Source organism: Callithrix jacchus, chromosome 18 (assembly GCF_049354715.1).
Source record: "Callithrix jacchus isolate 240 chromosome 18, calJac240_pri, whole genome shotgun sequence".
NCBI lineage: Eukaryota > Metazoa > Chordata > Mammalia > Primates > Cebidae > Callithrix > Callithrix jacchus.
In genome coordinates this window covers 40,936,799-40,954,949 of record NC_133519.1, presented here as the reverse complement: position 1 = coordinate 40,954,949, position 18,151 = coordinate 40,936,799, and the positions used below count along the sequence as shown (strand labels likewise).

The following is an 18,151-nucleotide window of genomic DNA, read 5'->3' as shown; positions in this document are numbered from 1 at the left end:
AACAGATTTTGATATTAAAAAGGCTTAGGTTAGGATACATGTTCCTCCACCTGGGATAGGGCATTTAATAGCTATGTGACCTTGAGTGGTTACTTCGCCTTGTGTGAACCTCAGTCCTCTCATCCAGGAAATGGTGATTTTTTTTTTCCTTTGCAGAAGACAGACAGGAAATGGTGATTAATGGTACATGCCTCTGAAGTTTGCTATGGAAACTGAGGAAGAGACTTGTCATAGTAAATATTGGATAAGTGTGAACACTCTCCATGACCTATTTATTTTCTTTCTTTTTTTTTTTTTTTTTGAGACGGAGTTTTGCTCTTGTTACCCAGGCTGGAGTGCAATGGCATGATCTCGGCTCACCACAACCTCCACCTCCTGGGTTCAGGCAATTCTCCTGCCTCAGCCTCCAGAGTAGCTGGGATTACAGGCACGCGCCACCGTGCCCAGCTAATTTTTTGTATTTTTAGTAGAGACGGGGTTTCACCATGTTGACCAGGATGGTCTCGATCTTTTGACCTCATGATCCACCCGCCTTGGCCTCCCAAAGTGCTGGGATTACAGGCTTGAGCCACTGTGCCCGGCCGACCTATTTATTTTCTACTTTCATCTTTTCAGAAGTAAGATAGAGAACACATTTGCTTATGGGTACATTGGTTTTGAGCTCATGGTTAAATTTCCTGCTGAGTATTTTCTGAACTCCAACTCATCATTATTGAATCTGGACAGTTAACATCACCCCTATTCATTTCTGTCTGGAGCACTCCCCTCTCTTTCTTGCCTTCGGAAGTTAAAAATGAACTGATGTGGCTAGAAAGATTCTAAAGGGGGAAAATGAACTGATAATGTGGGGAAGTTTGCTTTAATTTCCTGAAGAGAAGCTGTGGAATGATCCTTTGAATACTTATTATTTGTTGAACCTGGTCAATGTTGGGCATCCCAGGTGGGTTGTGTAAAGGTGCCATCTTTGTCTTACGACTACGTAATCAAAATGAGCCAGGTAATCCCAGATACACGAGTCAGCTTTGTGTCTATGGATGAGGTGCACCAATAGCCTAGATATTGTATTTGATTGCATGAGAACCTCATTCAAGCACTGTACCACTTTAACCTCTTGCAGCCTGACTACTTGCTATATCTGGAAAATGGAAAAATAAGCCAGAGTTTAATCCAGAAAACAAACTACTCTAGGTATTTTAGATAGAAGGGAGAATCATCTGGAGATTAGATTCTTAGGAAATTGTTGCAAGGGTTAAAATGAATGGGCTCTAGGTTGGCTAGAGCTAAGAACGACTCCTGGAATATGACAGAACTGAATTACAAAGGAAATGACTACCTGAACCCCAATTAGGAAGGGCACAGGATGGAACCATTGACTTTAGGGACACAAAGACATAGCTGTGATTGAGAGATCAGAAAAACAGCATCAGAAGCTGCTATTTCCCCCTACAAACTGTGGACAGTGGAATATGGAGTCTGGTGATCTCCATAACCCCTCAGCAATCCCAAAGACAGAGATTGGTTGCTGAAACATGAAAATCTTCCTGGAGGCTGGGAGTGGTGGCTCACGCCTGTAATCCCAGCACTTTGGGAGGCTGAGACAGGCGGATCACTTGAGGTCAGGAGTTTGAGATTAGCCTGGCCAACATGGTGAAACCTTGTCTCTACTAAAAATACAAAAATTAGCTGGGCATGGTAGCATACACTTGTAATCCCAGATACTTGGGAGGCTGAGACAGAAGAATTGCTTTAACCCGGGAGGGGGAGGTTGCAGAGAACCGAGATTGTGCCACTGCACTCCAGCCTGGGCAACAGAGTGAGACTGTGTCAAAAAAGAAAAGAAAAGAATATCTTCCCTGCCAGCAGAAAACGGCAAATACAGCAGAAAGACTGCTTCTGCCCCACTTCCACCTTTTACATTTCTGATGAGTGCATCTAATTGACAGAATCTAAGTCATATTCAGTCTCCTAACTAGATTCCAGAAAATGTAGTGGGTTTTTTTTGCCTGCAGCATTGGAAAGCACCCTGGAAACATAACCATGGGACCAGCTCAAACTGATTAACCATTGCTTAAGTAAGTTGTTACAGGTGACAAAGAGCCAAAATTGCCTGCGTAGGTACAGTAGAAAGGGCTTTGGCCTTCTAATTTACTACCACCAGCCCGACGGACCAGCTGGATTGGCGTCACCTGGGACTAGTTAGAAAGACCATAAAAGCTGGAGCTACTCCCAGATTGGAGAGACAGATATGAGTGCTGCCTCTTGTCTCCTTGTCAGTTGACTTGAAATAAAGTGTTTTCTTTTCTCCAAAGCTGGTGCCAGAGCATTGGCTTCTATGTGCATTGGGCGGTGAGCCCATTGCTCAGTAACAATAGGTGAGAATGGATATTGAGCCACAGTCAACCAATTACTGCACTGTTCTGCCTGAGTCCCATTATTGTGTGCTCATCTGTCTCTAATTCAACCACATAAATTCAGCAGAACTAAACCAGTTTACCAAGGTAGACAGAGAGATTTAAACATGGGGGCAGTTTTACCAAACGTTCAACTCAAGGCATGAGCATCAGATCTGAAGTGAGTATGAGAGGGAAGACATGAATTTCTTGTTTCCTCAGGTGATCTCAGTACTGAGGTGCCTCTCACAATATGTGTATATATTCTGAATAAGTAAATAGAGCGATTACAAAGCCATATCTAGGGTTTCCACTCCAGAGAGGGGTAATGAGAGAGGAAAAAGGAAAAAACCAGATAGGCAGGCAGTTAGGGTGGGTCCATGGTTGAATTATTTCAAATCAAAGAACAACCTGCAGGCATAGATAAGGGAACTTCCACTGCAGGTCTTGCCTATGACATGCTCCCAGCCACGCAGGTAAGACAGGCTACACAGGTGACTTACCCAGACATGACTGCAATGGAATATTGCATCCCCTGACACATGTACAGTAAAGGGAAGAAAGCAATATGAAGTAACTTCAGCTAAGGGTTTGCATATGCACTAGGAGGACAGGGTGGAGCTACCAGAAATTCACAGCTTATGCAAATGAGATGCTCAGTCCTCCTTGGTTTCTTACAGAAGCCTTTGCATTGAACTGTAAAAATGGCAACCCTCTTCCAGGTACCCTTTCTGCAGCAGAGAGCTTTCTTCTTTCACTTATTATTATTTTTTTAATTAATTACTTTTTTTTTGAGACAGAGTCTCACTCTGTCACCCGGGCTGGAGTGCAGTGGCAAGATCTTGGTTCACTGCAATCTCTGCCTCTACGGTTCAAGTTCTTGTGCCTCAGCCTCCTGAGTAGCTGGGACTACAGGCGTGTGCCACCACGCCTGGCTAATTTGTTTTTGTGGTTTTTAGTAAAGATGGGGTTTCACCATATTGGCCAGCCTGGTCTCAAACTCCTGAGTTCGTGATCTGCCTGCTTAGCTTTCCAAAGTGCTGGGATTACAGGTGTGAGCCATCAAGCCAGGCCTCTTCGTTCACTTATTAAACTTTTGCTCCAACCACCACCCAGCCGCCTACTGCCAAAAAAAGAAAAAGCTGTATCTTAGTCAAAATCTGGCTCCTAACAGAAGGCCAAACCCCTTTGTGTTTCTAAGATAAATTGGTAGACCCAAAGAATACTCTAGCGAAGTAACTTTAAAAATCCTGTTGATAAATTTTTGCCTTCCTGGGTAAAATTCGGGCCCTTCCTCCTCACTTTCCCATAAGACCTAGCTTTGTTGTATTTCACTGAGAATTCAGTGATAATCAATTCAAATGAGCAGTCATGTGAAAGGCTGTTGTCAACTATAGAGTCCTGTCTACCTCAGGTGTTATTATCACACATGGTGCTTTACATGTAATGGGTACTTTCAACATTTTGCCAATTTTTCTTTATTATTTACCCCCTCTCTTAAGGCAATATATACCTATGTATTATGTATATATAAATTTTTTTCTGAACTGTTTGAGAAGTTTTAGAAATCATGTCCCTTTGTCCTTAAATACTTCTGTATACATTTTCTAAGAAGAATGTTCACTCAGAATATTGACCATTGATATACTACGATTTAATCTACAGACCTTATTCATATTTTGCTAATATTCTCCATGAGTTTTTTTTATATCAGTGCTTTTTTTCCATCCAGGATTCAATCCAGAATTACGCATATCGTTGGGTTTTCTGCACTTTCTTTGATTTTCAGGACTTGGACATTTTTTAAGAAATCAGGCCAATTCTTTTTATGAAGTCACTGAAATTGGGTTCTGTCTGATAATTAGAGTCAGATTATGTGATTTTGGCAGGAATAGTAAATAAACAGTTTGAGCCTGCCTTCTTAGCCCTCACTTTCAAGGGATAAGAAAGAGTTGGCAGGAGATCAAATACAACATAATGATTTGGGTGCGGTAGGAATGGGATAGCACCTGTTCGTAGCTGAGGGCCTAGGGGAGAGCAACCCAAGGTAGATTCACTAGGCAGTAGTTTAAAGGCTGCTGGACAGAGTCAGCCAATGTGGAAGCCAAAAGACTAGACCAAGTTCTGCCGTTAATCAGGCAATATTGAGTTGCGATAATAAAAAGGATGGTAAGGCCGGGTGTGGTGGCTCATGCCTGTAATCCCAGCACTTTGGGAGGCTGAGGCGGGCAGATCACGAGGTCAGGAGATCAAGACTGTCTTGACTAACACCGTGAAACACTGTCTCTACTAAAAGTACAAAAAAATCATCCAGGCGTGGTGGCATGTGCCTGTAGTCCCAGCTACTTGGTAGGCTGAGGCAGAAGAATCACTTGAACCCAGGAGGCAGAGGTTGCAGTGAGCTGAGATCACGCCGCTGCACTCCCACCTGGTTGACAGAGCAAGACTCTGTCTCAAAAATAAATAAATAAATAAATAAATAAATAACAAATAAAAAGGATGGTGATTATCATAACAATAATGACTTTATTTAGCAACATGTGAAGTGCTTTGATATGCATTATCCTATAAAATCTTTCAATTGTCTCATGAGGTAGAAATGATTCTTACTTTATGGGTGAGGAAACTGAGGCTGGGGTGGATCAAGTGGCTTGCCCAAGGTCACCCAGGTGGAAAGTGGCAGAGCCAGAGGCCAGACCCAGCTCTCTAAATCAGACTCTGAAGTTTGTCTTTCTAAACCAATATGCTGGAAAGGAAGTCACAGTACCTTTTTGGGAATTCATCTCTAAAAGGAGTGGAGTGAATAAAACAAATGTATAAGGCCGCACTTCTCAGTATTTTGGACTTCACAAAGCACTAAAAATAATTTTAAAAACTGGAAAACAGACACAGGACTTTTAACACGTGCTATTGCTAAGTAAGGATATTAAAATACAAAAATAAAATTTTATCTAGCACCAGTACTGTTTCATAAAAGAAGGGACATTTTAATATAAAAATAGGGGAAAGTAATAATCTCAAAAAGAACAGTCTTTGAAATTGGATGTATTAGTTTTGTAGCATGCTCGGTACCTTGTCATTAATTTTCCCACTTCACTGGGGCCTTGTGAAAGTTCTAACCTGAGTGGCCCTGATCTGTGGCCTGGCATTGGGGGAACACTGTTTTACGGTGTCTTCCTGCTCTAGCATCCAGTGGCTTTATTCTAGAGGACGAAAGTATGTGAGCAGGGAGAGGAGTGGTGAACAATGACCTCTTCCCAGGGTCTCTTTTCTTGCTTCTCTGCTTCTTAGCCCTCACTTTCAAGGGATGAGAAAGAGTTGGCAGGAGATCAAATACAACATAATGATTTGGGTATGGTAGGAATGGGATAGCACCTGTTCGTAGCTGAGGGTCTAGGGTAGAAGGTTCCAGAAAGCAGCTTCTGTCAAGTAAGGCACTCATTCTGGCACAGTGTTTTTGTTTGTTTTTTAAATTAATTTTGGTGACTGTTTCTTTTTATTTATTTATTTATTTATTTTTTGAGACAGAGTCTTGCCCTGTTGCCCAAGCTGGAGTGCAGTGGTGCGATCTTGGCTCACTGTACCCTCCACCTCCTGGGTTCAAGTGATTCTCCTGCCTTAGCCTCCGCAGTAGCTGGGATTACAGATGCACAGCACCATGCCCAGCCGAATTTTGTGTTTTTAGTAAAGATGGGGTTTCACCATGTTGGCCAGCCTGGTCTCAAACTCCTGACCTCAAGTGATCCACCTGCCTTCGCCTCTCAAAGTGCTGGGATTACAGGTGTGAGCCACTGTGCCCAGCCAGGTGATTTCTATTAATGTGTTAAATAACCAGGGTCTTGAAGTGGTTCTAATAACTCCCATGATTTCAAAGTAGTGATGATTATAAATAATATTTTGCAATATTAACTGTACTGTGATGTTAAAATACTGCTGAAGTGTGATGCCTACAGTCATAATTGAAGGAAAGGCACTATTTCAGTTAGAGGTCAGCGAAATCAAGATGCACTTTCTTTTCCCATCTGAGTTCATAGATTCCCTGACTTCTTCTATCCATGGGTCCATTGGTGGGTTGATGAGGAGTGGAGGATGGGATGTAGGAGGAATCTGAGGACCCCAGATTAAAACCCCTATTTTAAAAAATGTATTTTTATAAATTTAGAGGGTACAAGTGCAGCTTTGTTACATGGGTATATTGCATAGTGATAAAATCTGGCCTTTTAGTGTACCCATCCCCTGAATAGTTTACATTGTATACAATACGTAATTTTTCATTCCTCATCCTTCTCCCAGCCCTGGCATCTTTTGGAGTCTCTGTGTCTGTATGTTTTCCACTGATAACTATAATAATAATCATCAACAGCATAGCCTCAGACTTAGGTATGTTTTCTTCTCCCACTGGGTTTTAAAGCACAGCTCTCGTTTAATCTTTTCTTAGCTTTATTTCCAACCTTAAAAATAAAAATTAAACAATTTTAAAAACTTCCACCTCCTTCAACAAGGAGATGTATATATTAATGAGGAAATGTCTGCAAAATGCTTGCAATGTCTGGAATCAAATGAATTTTGTAAGAATAAAAATAATTCCTTTTTTTTTTTTTTTTTTTGAGACAGAGTCTCACTGTCACCCAGGCCAGAGTACAGTGGTGTGATCACAGCTCACCACCGCCTCGACCTCCCAGGCTCAAGCGATCATCCTACCTCAGCCTCCCAGGACTGCAGATGCATGCCACCACATCCAGCTAATTTTTGTACCTTTCGTACAGAAATTTTCACCATTTTGCCCAGGCTGGTCTCGAACTTCTGGACTGAAGGAATCCACCCTTCTTGGCCTCCCAAAGTGCTAGGACTCCAGGCAGGAGCCACTGTGTCCAGCCAGTAATAACGTCTTTATTTTGGAAGCAAACAGGGAGTAGGCAGAGGTAGATTATAAATTCTAGGGGTGTTTTGTAAACTGCTAATTTATGGCCAATGATGAGCAATGTTAGTCTATGTATGAGGATGTGAGACAACAAGAAGTGTTTGCAGGTGTAAGTTTATAGCTAGGGGATATAGATAGCAGAGCATTGTCATAGAATCTTAAAGAAACATTGACTCAAAGCTGCAAGGAATCTTAGGGTTCTCCATCTTCATTCTTTATCCCTGTGATCACATCCAGTCAGGGCCACGTTATGACTTTCTTGGACCCCCGGCACTTGCTTTTGCTCTGTAAAAGTATCTAAAATTATATTTTATGACTGCATTGGCATAAAATCACCTGTAATCCAGGCTGGGTTTATTATTACATAATCATTATTATATTTATGTTTCCTTTGGTTAAAAAAACTAAAATTAAAACATTTTTATGGGCCCCTAAAAGCATCATGAGCCCCAGGCACGTGCCTCTTATGTCTAATGGAGGAGTCGGTCCTGTCCGAGAGAGGGAATGCACTATGTTATGAAACCGCTCATGTATTTCTGTTTAAAAACCATTTGAATTGATAGAAAGTTTATAATAGGTATATGCACTTCTGTCATGTTCTTTTCTCTAGAGACAGTCTATTCCCTCTGTCTCATGTTCTCTGTACTAGATCCTGGCTATACAAAGTGTGGGCCATGGACCAGAAATACTGATATCACTCGGAGGCTAGTTACAGGTGCAGAATCTCAGGTCTCATCCCGTACCTACAGAATCGGAACCTGCTTTTTAACAAACTCCCTAAGTAATTCATATTCACACAGCACTGGAGAGAATCATAGCAGCAAAGGGTTATTGAATACTACTCTGCCGGACATCACTTTAGGTGCTTTATGTGGATTGTCTAATTAATCCTTTCAACAACTTTTATTTATTTTTCCCATCTTACAGATGAGCAAACTGAAACACAGAAAAGCCAAGCAACTGTCTTTATCCAGTGAAGAAGTGTGTGCGAGAATTCGGACCAGGCAATGTGACTCCGGGTTCTATGCTCTTTACCTCCATGCCAGTCTGCCCGTTCTCCTGTGCCCTTTTCATTTGAGAAGTTGCTGTTTGCCTCCCAGCTTACGGTTCAGGTTGCCACGGTGGGAGCCATTTTTTTCACAGCACTTAGTCCAACTCTCTTGTTACAGCTTACTGGGTGACAGGTAGATCCCTGATCAGTGGCAATCTATGGCTATTCTGCAGTCTGTCACTCAGGTAGGCTCTCACTCCGTGGCATTTAAATGAAGCAACTTGGAAAGAATTTGCTAGTTCTCAAGGAACAGGAAGAAGTGGATGGGTGGCCTGTAGATGAGTCATGTTTAAAGTAACTTATCTATAATAAAGGTATTAGAGCTTCTGCTACTTGAGATTCTAGAGCACCTTCAATTCAGATCCACTCTCCCACTCATTTCTCTGGGATTCCCAAGCCTATTATGGCTCAGTCTTTTGAATTTCCCTGGGAGTCCTTTTATTGTACCACGAGAAACCCTACAACAATCTTGCTTTACTTGAGTTAGCTCAAGTGGGTTTCTGTTTCTTATCCTAATAGCCAAACTACAAGAACACACATTGCCATATTTAGAAGTACTTGTGCATCTCCCTGAGCTGCCCCTTCTCCAAGGAAAGCACCCCCAGTTCTTTCTGTCAATCCTCATGCCATGTGTTCACTCCCTTTCTTGTTCCTCCCGCTCTGGACCGTGCAGTTATAGCCTTTGAAAATGGACTAATACGGAGGCTGGAATTGGAAGCCACTTATTTTATGTGTAAAGAATGAGCCTGCCAGCCTCAAAATTTCTTTCTTAGCACCTGGCGAGACTCTTCCCTGCAGCCCTAAAATTGGTTCTGTTTACAAGAGGGCACACTGTAACTGGAGCTATGACTAACAGCAGAGAACAAGCCCCCTGCCTTCCGCCCTCCACCCGGCACGCAAATGGGTAAGAGTAGGCCCCTTGAAGAAAAGCATCGGAAATTGGGGCGGGGAGTTTTTCCCAAGCCTGTCCTAGCTTGAAGGCATTTTAAAGGAGAAACCCTGATGGACTGTGTCTCCCCAGCTCTGGGGAAGGAACTGCAAACTGGCAGGCAGCCAGCTTGCAGTAGAGAGGAACTCCTCCAGCCCATTCCCCCTGGTGGTGGTTGTGTTCAGGTCAGTACTAACTTTAGCCCTGCAGTCCTCAAATGGGGACAGTCCACTAGTGGATTAAATCCTCCTTAAATGACTTAGAAACTTTTAGCCAGAGATCAGGGGAAAGGAAATGATTTCATTTATTCTCTGCTGGTTCACCATGACTTCTGAGGAAGCCATTCTCCAGTGTTTTGCAGAATAATAACACTTTCTATTCATATATCATTGATCTCCCAGGAGCTCAAAGTTTTCCACAAGATCTTATCAGCTAATTTCACCTGGGGTGCTTGGGAAGAAGGGAGGAAGCGAGGATAACATTTACTTTCTCTTCTCTTTAACTTTTAAGTTCCGGGGTACATGTGCAGGTTTGTTACATAGACAAACTTGTGTCCCGGGGGTGTGTTGTAGATTATTTCATCATCCAAGTATTAAGCCTAGTACCCATTAGTTATTTTTCCTGATCCTGTCCCTCCGCCCTCCACCCTCTGACAGGCCCCAGTGTGTGTTGTTCCCCTCTATGTGACCATGTGTTCTCATTATTTAGCTCCCACTTATAAGTGAGAACATGCACCCAAAGGAATATATTCTATTATAAAGACACATGTACACGTATGTACATTGTAGTACTATTCACAATAGCAAAGACACAGAATCAACCTAAATATCAATCAACAACAGACTAAATAAAGAAAATGTGGTACATATATACTATGGAATTCTACGCAGCCATAAAAAAACAGTGAGATCATGTTCTTTGCAGAGACTCAATGGAGCTGGAGGCCATTATTCTTAGCAAACTAACATAGGAACAGAAAACCAAATACCGCATGTTCTCACTTATAAGTGGTTGCTTTATTTTCTTCCTTGCAGTCACTCTTTCAGCTGAGACCGCTGTCCCTCAGAAAGACAGGTGAGGGTAAGCAATGCTGAGACATTTCTCATTATGTAAGTTGGCTTATGGTATTATCCCTGTACTGGCTTCATGCTGGGTGTCCAACTACCCACCAGTAGGTCACTATCCTCTTTCTGTAGTTTACTTGCCTCATTTCAATGTGGAGTAAATACCCTCATGTTGGGTTGGAGAAACTGGGGCTCAGAGAATCTGTGCAGGATGACTGAGTTCTCATGCCAGGTTATGGGTGAGTCTGGAGCCAATGTTATCACATGTTCAGCTACTGACATGTCCCTCTACGTTCTTCCTGCCTGCAGTGCGCAGGGAGTGGTTCCAAAGCTGAGGTTGGCCATAACTCTCTGAATCTGAAAAGATGTGTCCTGAAGTGTGTTTGAGGATAAAAGAGGGATGCACACTTGATCCGGAAGGCCTGACCCCAAGTTGGCTGGCTGGCATTCTGAAGTGGCTTTTTTCAGACCCACATCCTGTGCAGCGCTCTGCCGATCAGTCTGCCTCTCTGGGACTTGAATATTTCAAAAAGGATATAAAGGGCCTTTCAAATGGTACCGGGACATAAATAGCTTTCACAGAAGAATGAATGTTGCCTCAGTGATGTGATGACTGAATCAGCACCACATTGAATTAGCAGCAATCTGGTGCTCTGGGTAATGGAGTGATGGTAAATGAACATTATTACATTTTTACCCAATGAATGAGTCCTTAATAAAAAAGACAAATGGCTTCCAGGTGTCTTGCCACAAAATTTCAACAACTGAGTCACTCAAGCTGGATGGAAGAACAAGAGGCAGTATAGAATCTGCTCGTGATTCAGTGGCCGCCAACTTGGATCGTCCCCAGTTCCAACTTTAGCATCTTTCTTTAGTCATTCTACCGCACAGTCAGTTCCCCTTGTGTAGATGCACAACAGGAGGAAATTCTAATGAAAGGACAAAGCTGCCACTGTCCCATCTGACCAAGCTTCCCCAGAGAGAACAGGCTCCCCATACCAGGAAATACTGTTCCTGAGAGGAAACACCTGTGGCTGGTCTGTGGCCGGGTCTGGAATTTCTGGCCATTCCAGAGCAGGACCGATTGATGTCCCGACTTCTGTGGTTGCTAGGATGTAAGGTAATTCCTCAGGAATGTTCTGTCGCTGGCTCAGCACAGCCTCTGCTGTCATGGCAGGAGGTGGGATGGCTTGGAAGTCTTGCCTCTGTCATAACTAACACTGACATGAGGTGGCTTGGGATCTCTCTGGGTCTTAGTTTTCTCAATTGTGAGGTTCATGGCCAAGAAAGGAGTTGGGAAAGGATCAGGTGACAAACACAAATGCCTCTGGGGGCCAAATAGGTGAGAGGAATGAATGGATTGTCTGGGTGTAAGACAATAGGAATGGTGGCGCCTGTGAGGAAGTGGAGAATAAATGCCTTGCCTAAAGATGTTCAAGTTCAAATAAAACAACAATCACCAGAACCCATATCATAGGCCAAATAAAACACCAAGTTGATCTGATGACTGGAGTTTCCAACCTGTTCTGGAAGGTTGCTTCTAGTTTTCATGATCCAGCCTTTATCTGGAAGTATGTATTCTTACATATCAGAATTCCTAATTCTATTATGTATATGATATATCATTTCAAATGTGAGAAAGTATATGTATCTAATGCTGGGAATAAAATTCAGGGGAAATGCAGATCAATATAGGCTTTTATAGACTAAATCATAGGAAAAATCATTGGTCTGAAGTTGTTGGTTAGAAAAAAATATTAAATGTATGTGGTAGGATGTGACTCAGAGGTCATTTAAGTTCCTCTGAGCCACACATCTGGGAAGACAGGGAAAATGAGCCCCTTCTAAATCACACACTCCTCCTGTTCAGAGCCTAATAATTTTTCATCTGATTTGTATGTAGGCCTGTGTGCAGGGACTGTGCATATCTTATTAAACACTGTATGTGACCCTGGTACCTGACACCTAATAGGGGCTCAATACCTATATGATAAATAAATGAATGAGTTTGTGAAAATTGTAGTAGGCCTAGGTTTTAGTCTTTTCTCTTTTAAACGACCTAATATGTGTTGATTGCATAATTTATTTTAAAAGCATATATGTAATCATGCCAATTCTTTGCTCAAAGCCTTCTAAACATGCCACATTGCCTACACAACAAATCTTGAATTTCTTGGCATGATTTTTATTTCCATGTTCTGATTTATTCTTTCTGTTTAGTTCTATCTTCAAGTGATGTTGCTTCCCCTGCCCCCATATCATAGCCTAGCTTAACTACTTGTTCCCTAAACAAATTCTTTCATTTTTATGACATTCCCTCTGTAGTGCCCAGCTCTCCTTTTTCCCCAGCAAAGTGTTATCCATCCTTCAAGATGCAAATGTCCCCTCTCCAAGAAACCTTGCTTTATTTAAAAGCCAAATCAGAAATAATTTCTTTCTTCTGTGCCTTCGGCATATCTCAGATACGGTGAGTATTACATTCTGCCTTAAGTCGTAGCTATTTATTTACATACCCACATCCTTTATACCCATGTATAGAATCTAGACGTCTAGATTCTATAGAGTCTAGGTAGTGTCTAGTCCAGTGTCTAGAATCTAGATAGTAAACTTCTTAAAAGCATGGACTATAAGTTGTTCTTCTTTGCCTACTTCATAAACACGAAGGTATTCAATGAATTTATGTTGAATGATCAAACTGAAAAGTCTACCATTATTAGTTGTTTTTGATTGATGGAGAAATTTTGGGGGCTATCAGTTTACAGTTAGAGGAGCCCTTAACAAGCAAGTTTAGTGAGAAAAGATAATCCAAGGAAAAGTGTCACCTTTTGGGACAGAATTGTATAAAAATATATAGAAAAACACAAAAGCAATTCAGCCTAAGACATAGAGTACAGTTTGCCAAAGGGTTTAAGTAGCTTTCTGTTGATTATAAAGTCAGGGATCTGAACTGTTGTTGATGTAAAGATGGATAGTATTACAAAGACAAGCTCCGAAAAGGAGTGTTGGTCTGCACAGAGCCTGGAAATAAACAACTGAGACATGGGAACTCTCACCATGTCTTTCCTGTTGTTCAGAAAAGAGGGTAGGCCATTTTCACTGACTGGTTCCAGTTTTTTAGAGTGAAAAGAGGAAATTTATTAGGCTTCCATAGCTATTAAACATATCTCACACTGTGTGTTCTAATTCTGCATTCACTAAATAATTTTCTGATCTATAATTTGTTTATTAGTTTTACTAATGAGCACCTATATGCTGGCTCTGTTGAGAACTTTTATGTATAGTATCTTACTTAACTTTCATAACAACCTTCTGAGGTAGGTATTAAGAGCCCCATTTTTAGATGAAGAATCAGACTAAGAGAGGTTAAGTACAATGAGAACACATGGACACAGGGAGGGAAACAACAGACACTGGGGCCTGTTGGTGGGAGTCAGGGAATGGAGAGCATCAGGACAAATAACTAATCATGTGGGGCTTACTACATAGGTGATGGGTTGATAGGTGCAGCAAATCACCATGGCATACATTTACCTGTGTAACAAACCTGCATGTTCTACACTTGTATCCTGGAACTTAAAATAAAATGTTAAAAGAAAGAGGGGTTAAGTAATTTCCTTAGTTACCCATCAGAAAATGGTAGAGCTGAAGATTTAATGCAATCTCTTTGAAAATACCAATGACATTCTTAACAGAAATAGAAAAAAAATTCGAAAATTTATATGGAAAATTTATATGGGGTCACAAAAGACCCCGAATAGCAAAAGTAATCTTGAGTAAAATGAGCAAAGCTGGAGGTGTCATACTACCTGATTTCAAAGTATACTACAAAGTCATAGTAACCAAAACAGCATGGCAGTAGTATAAAAACAGACACATAGACCAAAGGAACAGAAAAGAGAGCCTAGAACTAAATCCATGCATTTATAGTCAACTCATTATTGAAAAAGTTGCCGAGTACATAATGGGGAAAGGAAAACCTCTTCAATAAATGGTATTGGGAAGACTGGATATCCACATGGAGAATAAAATTAGACCTTCCTCTCTTACCATATACAAAATTAACTCTAAATAGATTACAGACTTAAGCGTAAGGCCTGAAGCTATGAAACAACTAGAAGAAAACATAGAAGAAACATTTCATGACATTGTTCTGGGCAAGGATTTTTTGGGTAAGACCTCAAAAGCACAGATAACAAATGTAAAAGAGACAAATGGGATTACATCAAACTAAAAAGCTTCTGCACAGCAGAAGAAACAATCAGCAGATAGAAGAGACAACCTACATAGTGGGAGAAAATATTTGCAAACTATACATCTCACAAAGGGTTAACATTCAAAATGTATAAGGAGCACAAACAACCAAAAAAAAAAAAAAAAAAAAAAGAACAAATAATCTGATTAAAAAATAGGCAAAATGGCCCAGCGTGGTGGCTCAAGCCTGTAATCCCAGCACTTTGTGAGGCCAAGGAGGGTGGATCATGAGGTCAGGAGTTCGAGACCATCCTGGCCATGGCGAAACCCTGTCTCTACTAAAATACAAAAAATTAGCTGGGTGTGGTGGTGTGCACCTGCAGTCCCAGCTACTCAGGAGGCTGAGGCAGGGGAATAGCTTGAATCTGGGAGATGGAGGTTGCAATGAGCTGAGATCGTGCCACTGTACTACAGCCTGGAGAAAGAGCAAGACACCATCTAAAAAAAAAAAAAAAAAGGCAAAAAACTGAATAAACATTTCCCAAAAGAAGACATACAATGGTCAACAGATATATGAAAATATGCTTAGCATCACTGATTGTCATGGAAAGGCAAAATAAAATCCCAATGAGATATCATTTCACCCAGCTAGAATGAACATTATAGAAAAGACAAAAGAGAACAAGTACTGGGGAGGATGTGGAGAAAAGGGAACCCTTATATACCATTGGTGGGAATGTAAATTAGTACAGCCCTTATGAAAAACAGTATGGAGGTTCCTCAAAAAATTTTAAATAGAACCACCATAAGATCCTGCAAGTCTACTACTGGGCATATATCCAAAGGAATTGAAATCAATATGTCAGAGATAGTGATACCAAAATAGCCAACATATGGAATCAACCTAAGTGTCCATTAGCGGATGAATGGATAAGAAAATGGGGTGTATATACACGATGGGATACTATTCAGCCACAAAAAGAATGAAATCCTGCCATTTGCAACAACGCACCTGGAGGATGTTATGTTAAGTGAAATAAGCTGGGTACAGAAAGACAAATACTGCATGCTGTCACTTATGTGTGGAATCTTTACAAAGTTGATCACATAGAAGTAGAGAATAGAATGGTGGTTGCCATAGGCAGGATGGTTAGGAGAGGGGGAAATGGGAAGATGTGGTCAAAGGATACATAATTATGGTTAGATAGGAAGGATAAATTTTGAGAGATCTATTGTACAGCAAGACAACCGCAGATGATGAAATATTGTACTCTTGAAAAATGTACACAGAGTGGATTTTATTTGCTCTTGTTACAAAAATGATAACTAGGGTGAGGTAATGTATTTGTTAATTACCTAGATCTAGTCATTCTGCAATGTGTATGTACTTCAAAACAGCATGCTTGACACAATGCTGTCAATTTTAAAAAATAAATAAAACATATTCAAAAATAAATAGTCAGAAAAAGATGCAAGAAATGAACAGACAAAACAAAAAAGAAAATGATGAAGCTATAATTTAAACACTGCCTGGACTAACTTTCTTTTTCTTTCTTTTTTTTTTTTTTTTGTATTTTCAGTAGAGACAGGGTTCTGCCATGTTGGCCAGGTAGGTCTTGAACTCAGATGATCCTCCCACCTCGTCCTCCCAAAGTTCTGGGATTGCAGGTGTCAGCCACTGCGCCCGGCCAACCCTGGACTAACTGTCAATGGTTGCTTTCTTTTCTGCATGCTGTTGCCTATTGGAAGGGAATTGCTTGATGCCTCTGGCTTGCTCCACTTTTGAGTCAGAGATATCTCCCTGGCTGGAAATTAAGTAGTGGCCACAGTTGGTAGGGTCCAATCCCCAACAGCCGGCTCATTTCTCAGTGAAGTGGTTATTGTGTTTGCAAATACAGAGCAGACCTAGAACAGCAATATACCCATTAAGATAGTGTCTCTGACAGCAATAGGCGATCAGTTCTCTTCCTCATATTACAGCGCTCATTAACCACTGGAAAGACTTGAGAAAACACAAAACATTCTCTGCATGGCATCTTTAAATGGGAAGCACACTGAAATTACCTTTTTCTCTTTGAAAAAGCTCCAAATTAAATGGATAAAAGTAGCTTTATATTACTGCTTTTGTTTTCACAGCTGCCAAAATAGCTCCGGATCTCCTGGTTAAATTCATAATAACCTCAGTTGAAATTACATGTGTCTAAAGATAGAAGAAGCGGGGCCAGGCATGGTGGCTCAGGCCTGTAATCCCACTGCTTTGTGAAGCTGAGGGAGGAGGAGTGCTTGAGCCAGGAGTTTGAACAAGCCTGGGCAATATAACAAGATCGTCATCTCTCAAAAAAAAAAGAAAGAAAGGAAGAAAGAAACAGACCAGTAATCAGTAATGTGACAGGTGCCTGTAGTTCCAGCTACTTGGGATGTTGAAACAGGAGGATCTAGTGAGCTATGATGATGCCATTGCACTCCAGCCTGGCCAACATAGCAAGAACCTGTCTCAAAAGCAAAAAAACAAAAGCAAAAGATAGGAGATGCAGGTCAGAGCATCTGATGCCTTTCCTATCTTTAAAAAAGACATTGTCTTTTGTTTAAACGGATCTGTTCATTTTAACTCAAAGCAGTCCTTGATGACAAATGAATGTGAAAAACCTACAAAAGTCCTAAGTTGGGAAGCTTTCTTTCTTTCTCTTTTCGTCCTTTCTCTTTCTTTCTTCCATTCTCTCTCTCTCTCTTTCTTTCTCTCTCCCTCCCTCCCTCTCTCTCTCTCTTTCTCTCTTTCTTCTCTTTCTCTTTTTTTGAGACAGAGTCTAACTCTGTTGCCCAGGCTAGAGTGCAGTGGTGTGATCTCGACTCACTGCAACCTCTGCCTCCTGAGTTTAAGTGATTCATGTAGCTGAGATTACAGATATGAGCCACCATGCCTGGCTAATTTTTGTATTTTTAGTAGAGACAGGGTTTTGTCATGTTGGCCATGCTGGTCTTTAACTCCTGGACTTAAGTGATCTGCCTGCCTTGGCCTCCCACAGTGTTGGGATTACAGTCATGAGCCACCGTGCCCAGCCGGAAGTTTTCATCAATATACCCCCAACGTCATCATATATATTGTGTTTGCATCTCAGAAGTTATTTCAACAATTAATTTTATCCATATATGGTCTCTTTTTTATTGGAAATGCATTAGAAAAGTTATTAGTTAAATGCCCATTTTGCAGATTTGTGTTGAGGGACAGCAGCAGATTGGTGGATGATCAGAAAGGTGGTACCTGGGATGGCAGTATTTTGGAGAGGGGGTCTACAAACCAAGTTGTAAGATGGCCTGGGGGCTGTTTAGCCCATGGAAGAATTTCCAGGCAGACACGGGGTCTTCAGATATTTGAGGGACTCACTTGCCCTGGACAGGAATAAATAGGTATCCTCTTCTTTACACTAGAGGGCAGAACTTGGACTAAAAGAAGGTCAGTATAGGGAGAAAGTGACGTACATGTGGGAAAAATCTTTAGGATACTTGAGTTTATTAGAAGGATGAATATTTGAACATTAAAGTTGTTGGGAATGATGGCGGGGACCGTCTCAAGTAATGATGTTCTTCCTAGCACCGGGATAGTTCAAG

At 41.2% G+C, this 18,151-nt stretch overlaps 1 protein-coding gene across 7 annotated transcripts in view; it reads left to right on the top strand.

The window, feature by feature from the left end:
- Window positions 1–9,291, top strand: part of LOC118149219 (uncharacterized) — a 68,967-nt gene extending 59,676 nt beyond the window's left edge. For 6 of the 7 annotated variants that reach the window (XR_013528993.1, XR_013528992.1, XR_013528994.1 and 3 more), the window contains exons 9-10: window positions 7,005–7,312; window positions 8,239–9,291. The gene's annotated coding sequence lies outside the window, so the exon portion shown is untranslated. Of the gene's footprint in view, window positions 1–7,004; window positions 7,313–8,238 lie in introns of those variants that run through there. The other variant, XR_013528995.1, reaches the window with a different exon arrangement.
- The last annotated feature ends 8,860 nt before the right edge of the window (window positions 9,292–18,151 follow it).